Genomic DNA, 6,615 nt, shown 5'->3' on the forward strand with positions numbered 1-6,615 from the left:
CGACATCTGTGTAAAAAAGAGACTTTAATTCTTTAACTACAGCTGTCCTTTTGTTTGGTTTTCTCATTCAGGCAATTTAAAACTAACCCAAAGAAATCATTGACTTTAGGGCTAGGCTAACGATTATTTTCATCATTGAGTAATCTTGTGACATTTTATCAAATCAATGGATTATTTAATTCATAAAACCATCAGAAAATAGTTAACATTTTGAATATTTAAAATGCTTATATTGTCTGAGCAACAGCCAAAGATATTGGATTGTGTATTAGCCTACTGATAACAACCTGCTGTATTTCTGTACACTTCCGCAATGGTGGAAGAAGTACACAGATCTTTATACCACAGTGTAGAAATATTCATCAGTCCTACATTCAAAATCATACTTATGTTAAAGTACTTATTAACATCAAAATATACTCAAAAAGTACTCATTATGCAGAACAGCACTTTTTAGACTCATCTATTAAATCCCTTGATTATCATTATCAATGCATTAAAGCAACACTAGAGAACTTTTTGTACCTTAAAAAAATTGTTTCCAAAATTGTTTCAGTGGTTCATCAACTTGTAACAAGCACTTCTGCGTTCGCTTTGCAGCTCTCTACCGGATATAACCACACTTTGCCAGCTTGGGTAGTGGATCTGTAGTTCCAATTAGACATGGTGGGACAATTCTGCTTTCAACCTGTAGGGGGAACGAAGTAGGACAAGTGACAGTGTTGCTTTAATGGGTTCATCATTTTGATTTCATAGCTGGTAAAGGTGGAGCTACTTTCAACCACTTAATTTACTGCAGGGTACCTTAGAAGGATAGTTTGAATATTTTTGAAGTAGTGTTGTATGAGGTACTTATTATAGTCAGTGTATTTACTACAGTCAATGTTGTACCCCACGCTTCCAGTTTGGAGAAGCAGTCAAGAGTCCCAACACTTTTCTTCTGGTATTTTTTTTCTTCCAAAATCCTATACTGTATGTTGAATATTTTCACTTTACCTTGCCGTCAGACAGCCCTTTTCTCTGGCACTATTTAAACTAGAACGTCTGTATTCCTATGCAGAAGCGCAGCTGTGTGGGCAACTGTAGAACACCGCAATGAGCTGTTTAGGTTTGACTTTCAACGGTTTGAAGAAACCACAACAAATACAAGAAAATTAAAATGCTGTCCCCATCCACAGCAGTACATTGCTCCGCTTCAGTGTCGGTACTGCTGCCTGCTTCTCCAGACTGGGGGCGTGCCAACCGCCATCTACTGTAGCTAATACACTGACTATGGATAAGTACCTCATACAACCCCACTTCAAAATATACAAACTAACCCTTAAATCCAAAACACATCAAAGTGTAAACATATTTGATGTGTTATGCTTTATATTTTGTAATGTTATCTGAATCCGAAAAGTAACTAGTAACTAAAGTAATCAAATGTAGTGGAGTAAAAAGTAACATATTGTAAGTATAAATTAGCATGTGATGGAAATACTCGAGTACCTTAAAACTGTACTCAAGGACAGTCCTTGTAAATGTACATAGTTACATTCCACCAAGCCTGGTCCTACCCATAGACCGTTAATATTAATATACACACACACACAGTCTATGGTCCTACTAGACTCTGGTACATTTTATGTGTACAGAGAGTCTGGCCACTCTCCATTGACAAGTGTCAAGTTTAAAACTATTGGATGCCCACTCTGGATCTGCCATAACCAATCGCTAACATTTGGTTGTAATGTCTTAGCCAACTCCTTTATCACTAACTGAGCGAGCTGGGAAATCAAACTCTTTCCGAACCCCGTGCGGAGGAGAGCCACAACATCATGGCCAACAACAAAGCTCAGCAGGAGATTGTTCTTGCTCGAGCTTTAACTTCTAGATATTGGGCAGCGGTGCCACAACGGACCAAATGGCTTCGCTCGCATCTTTCTCCGCCGCCATTAGTACCGAACTCACCAAAGGTTAATGGACATCAACGTCATTGTTGTCAGCCACTCCCTCTGTTTGCTGATTGGATCGCCAAATATTTGCTCGGAGAAAACCCGCGAATATATCGCAAACCCAGACGGAGTCAAGGTTGTCACTCCCCGATGTAAGTCGAGTGCACACGTGAGTCACGCGCATGCTCAGAACGGTTTATGGCATAACTATCATATTGAAATTTGTGAAATCCATAAAATAAACTTTGGTCATTACAAACAATAACAGAAGATGCAAATCATTTCAAAAACGTTTTTAGCTATCTAGGATTGTTTGACTTATAACGTTAGCTCAAACCACCATTAAAGTAACACCGTTTGTTGTGTTTGATGCTAACTTGTAGCCAGCAGTGAACCAACTTCATCTGTAGGTTCATTTTTACTGTATTGACATTACAGAAGTCTCTCGTTAGCATTTGGCAGGCTACTTGTCGCAAAGTGACGCATGCGCAACTCAAATCTGCACTTGCCTCACATCGGGTAGTTACACACGCTTGAGCCTCCACCAGGAAGCTAACATTAGTTTAGCTAACAGATCATGCGGCTAACCACTAGCTTCTCTGAATACAACCATGGACGGAGTACTTAAGGAAAATGAAAATTGAGTGGAAGTACGTAAGAGGGGGGGGACAGGCTACCACCCCTGCACTTCTACGGTTAATACTGGATGGGCGTCCTGATCACGCTTTATAAAAAAAAAAAAAAAAGACGAGCAGAAACATTTACTTTGTTAGTATTCATAATAGTTTGTATACACAATGTATAGGAGCACCAATAAAAAAACATATTTTTTTTCCAAACATTTTTTAAAAAGCCACAGATTTTTTTCTACAGAAAGCAAAGAAAGCTCTGTACATGAACAAGCAACAACAGAATTCCTCATCTCGAGCTGCAAAGTAAACAACTCAGCTGCTCAAATTCATTTCATCTCTGAAGCAAAAAAAACAACAACAAAACATAAAAAAACAAGACCAGCTGCCTGCTGCTTACCTAGGACACTACGTTACACAAACAGCTTTTGATATTTAAAACACAAGATATGTAAGAAATGTAATTTTCAAAAGTTGTGAAAAAGTGCAATACAGGTTCAACTGTTTACAACTCAATAGTTTTTCCCAAATAAAGTCATGTCCTTTTACTCCCCCTTTGTTTTCAGTCATGTTTTCCCCAAAATCTCGTACAGTTATATTGACATTCATGACGATGTACATTAATGAGAAACATGGTATTCACAAAAGTAGAGCAAATTACTGACAAATTTCTTTGGGTAAGAGGCTAATGAAAAACTAGTTTCTTAGATGAACTTTTTTTTCTTCCTTTTTTTACATCAGATTTGTGTATTGAACAACCTTCTTCTTTTTTTTTTCTTCATACAAAAACTACAATGTAAAAAAATCTGGGAGTCCTATTCAAAAGGCCAACATATTTGCATCTTTGTAAAGGAACCAGGGCATTTGATGAAGTACAGCTGGGAAGAAAAACTGCAAACACACACCGCTGTGGGAAAACGCACACGTGGTTCAGCAGTACGGACGTCTGAAACCAAATATTGGTTTTTGGATTCGATCGAACTTCTCGTATAAAAGATAACTCGTCTTTTGCAGGTGATTGATTGATCGATTGATTGACTGACTGGGTGCCATGTGAGCTTGTCTTATGTTTTTTTATTTAGTTTTTTAGAAGGGGTGGGGTCAGCGCCCAGAGTCCTAGGTACCCCTGACCTGTAAGGAGACACTGTCTTACCCCACAGAAGTACATGGAAACTGCCATGGCGGTGCATGACAGCACACCTCCGAGCATCAACCGCGAAGAGCTGACACGCCTCGACTGTCCAACGTACAAACACATTGGTAAGGCTTTTAAAACGGAGCTCCCACAACAAACAAAAGACTGAAAAAAAGATGTTTAATGTACAAAGGGGGCAACACAATGCCAAAGAACAATGTACTCTAAAACACATCAGGCTTCTCTCCCCTTTTGATATGAAAACTTAGCTTCAGGACTAACTTGTAATTCCACTTTCATCTCAAATAAAAATAATGAAACAATGGGAAACAAAAGAATGAGGCAGTTTAAAAAAAACAACAAAAAAAAAACATCATATGTACATGTTTATAAGGATATGTGTGTAGAAAAATAATACAATAACATAGAAAATAATAAAAAGTAATGGAACAATATATGACACAAGGGGATAAACTACAAAAAATGACCACGTTTCTGAATAATGTTGGCTTGTAAAAGGGGGGGCTGATATCCAATGTTCACTTCACTGAAACGGCCCAATAGATATACAAAATGCACAAAGAAAACACTAATCAAACGAACACTGTGTGTAGACTGTGCTGCATGAGCACCAACATCAAAACCAGCATATTTTTGGACTTTCTCCTTTTGACTTGACATTGAATCAACCATTGTCTCATCTTGAGCGAACATTCACCACAAAAAAACCTACCGCACGTATTTTTTGCTGAGGAAAAAAATTTCACAATCTTCCGGTTAAAAGCGACCAATGTTTAAAAGTTCATTGTCTCTGAGAATAATTCTTCATTAAAAGATGAAGCGCGTCACTTTTTCTTCCTTCTCATGGCAATCTCCTTCCTGAGACTGAGCAAGGTAAGCCGAAAAAAGTTCCTAAGTTCCAGTCTGGAGTTTGTTTGTTTTTCTCTACAAGGGGACGTGAGAGTTTTCTTGGGCAAAAGAAGCCATTTTGTGTCCACCAGCCTTTTGGCTCCCAAGGTTCATGTTTGGGCGTGTTTGTTTGACTTGAGAGGGTGTGAAATTCCGTGTGTACGTGTGAGAGAAAGTGTGTTTGTAGGTATGTGTGTGTGTGTGTGTGTGTGTGTGTGTGTGTGCATGCTCATGGCGCTGTGGTGATAGCGTTCAGGTCCTTCATGAGGCCCTCGAGGTGGGCCATCTCCTCGGTCAGCTCGTCGGGCTCGTAGCTCTGAGGGAGAGGAACAGGGTTACTGCGGGGGGCGGGGGAGGGGCAGGGGGCGAGGGAAGCAAGCACCTGGAGGGAGGAAGGGAGGGAGGAAGGAAGGAGAAGAGAGGAAAGGAAAGGAGGAGAGGGTCAGTCTTTCACAGAGGATAGGGGGCGCCGTATGGGTTGGGTGAGGTGAGCTGGGGGATGGTCAATGGTACTGAAGCATCATAACCAAGAAAAACAGAAAAGAGGCCGCAGATGAAAGCAAAACATCCAATCAATCAAATGAGAGATTAAATGGTAAAATAAAATCATTCCAGTTATGGGTTGGGTTAAGATTGGATCAAAAGGCAGCAAACAACGCCACAAAAAAATGGTGAGATTGAAGTTGGAAAGAATAAAAAGAGAGAAAGAACAAACAGAAAATGTTGTTAAAACCAATGTCCAGTGGAAAGTAACTGTATAACCCAGTGCTCAAAGGAAATGTGGATTTTGAAGGAATGTGTGATTGGTATTGTTTTATAAGACAATAATATTAAATATTTACCACCATTAGACTTGGCAAAAAGACTGCACTTCTACAAGCAGCCAGTGTGGGGCGCTATACTCACGCTGTCTACATCTTCCAGCATCTTGCTGGTCTCTGGCACATCCGGGGCGTTGGGGACAGTGACGACCATCGGTGTTCGTGTCCTTCCTAGTGTCCCGATACAGGCTGTTTTAACAACATGGGGGTGAGTAGGAGGCCCTGAATGTGACAAATGCACGCAAATACACAACAGTCAGCGAAGGCAACAAATGCCACACACACAGTCTCTCTGCAAGAGTGAACACATAAACCTTGAGTCACTTTCTTACAAGTGGACTACATGTCAAACGGCCCTGTGTTGTGAGTAGCTTGGACTTTTCAAAACAGGTTTAAAAAATCCCACTTAAACCCAAAAGCAACAATGACCTGCTACTGACAAGTGTTGTACAGTGTGTGTCTTCAAACTATTACAGCATGTTCTTGTCTCTGCGCTATAGAGCTCTTTTGATGTCAAAACATTTTTAAAATACACTAATGAGCCACACTAGTAGACTGGGGGACATTACCATGAAAACACACACTGTATTTTGTTTCGAGTTAATCCCACATACATGGTCCCACTGCAGGAGTTACTCCCTAGACCACCAAATATACCGCTAAAAAAACGGTAATGGTAAAATGAGTGACTTGTTTTTAAAAATGTAATTCAAAAGGACAGTTGGTTTTGGTATTTTGATGCAATATGTCGACAATTTAAATAAATATAAAAAAACACAGAATGTCCCCAGCATGGTCCTTAAACTCATGTGAAAAGAAAATGAGGATGAAGTGGAGGAAAAGTTGCTTACCAGAGGCAAGCATTCGTAGAGATTACCAATATCGCCATCTTTACATAACGTTAACATTTGTAATCATAATACCTTTAGGGATAACTTTTTTATGGGCAGACAAAACTTTACATCAAAATATCCAAACCAATAGGCGGTTGCAAATTAAAATTTAAAATATTTTAATTTTTTCATCGATGTTACGCAGGTGAAAATATAAAAACACATTCATAATCTAATGCAAAGTCTTGATTCGCTGTTGGTTTTAATACAAACAATCTGTACCTAATGAATTATTATCACATAATGTGTGTGTGTGTGTGTGTGTGTGTGTGTGTGTGTGTGTGTGTGTGT

The 6,615-nt window shown here is 39.3% G+C and overlaps 1 long non-coding RNA gene across 3 annotated transcripts; it reads right to left on the bottom strand.

The window, feature by feature from the left end:
* Nucleotides 1-3,302: 3,302 nt before the first annotated feature.
* On the bottom strand, nucleotides 3,303-5,715 carry LOC117950482. 3 transcript variants are annotated; one of them, XR_004657913.1, is made up of 2 exons: nucleotides 5,517-5,715; nucleotides 3,303-5,122 (listed from the first exon to the last, which is right to left on the bottom strand). It is a non-coding gene; the product is annotated as an uncharacterized LOC117950482 (long non-coding RNA). The 3 variants fall into 3 exon arrangements; XR_004657912.1 differs by having other exon boundaries at nucleotides 3,303-4,992; nucleotides 5,517-5,712; XR_004657911.1 differs by having other exon boundaries at nucleotides 3,303-4,926; nucleotides 5,517-5,697.
* Between the last annotated feature and the right edge of the window lie 900 nt (nucleotides 5,716-6,615).

Source organism: Etheostoma cragini, chromosome 1, assembly GCF_013103735.1.
Source record: "Etheostoma cragini isolate CJK2018 chromosome 1, CSU_Ecrag_1.0, whole genome shotgun sequence".
Lineage (NCBI taxonomy): Eukaryota > Metazoa > Chordata > Actinopteri > Perciformes > Percidae > Etheostoma > Etheostoma cragini.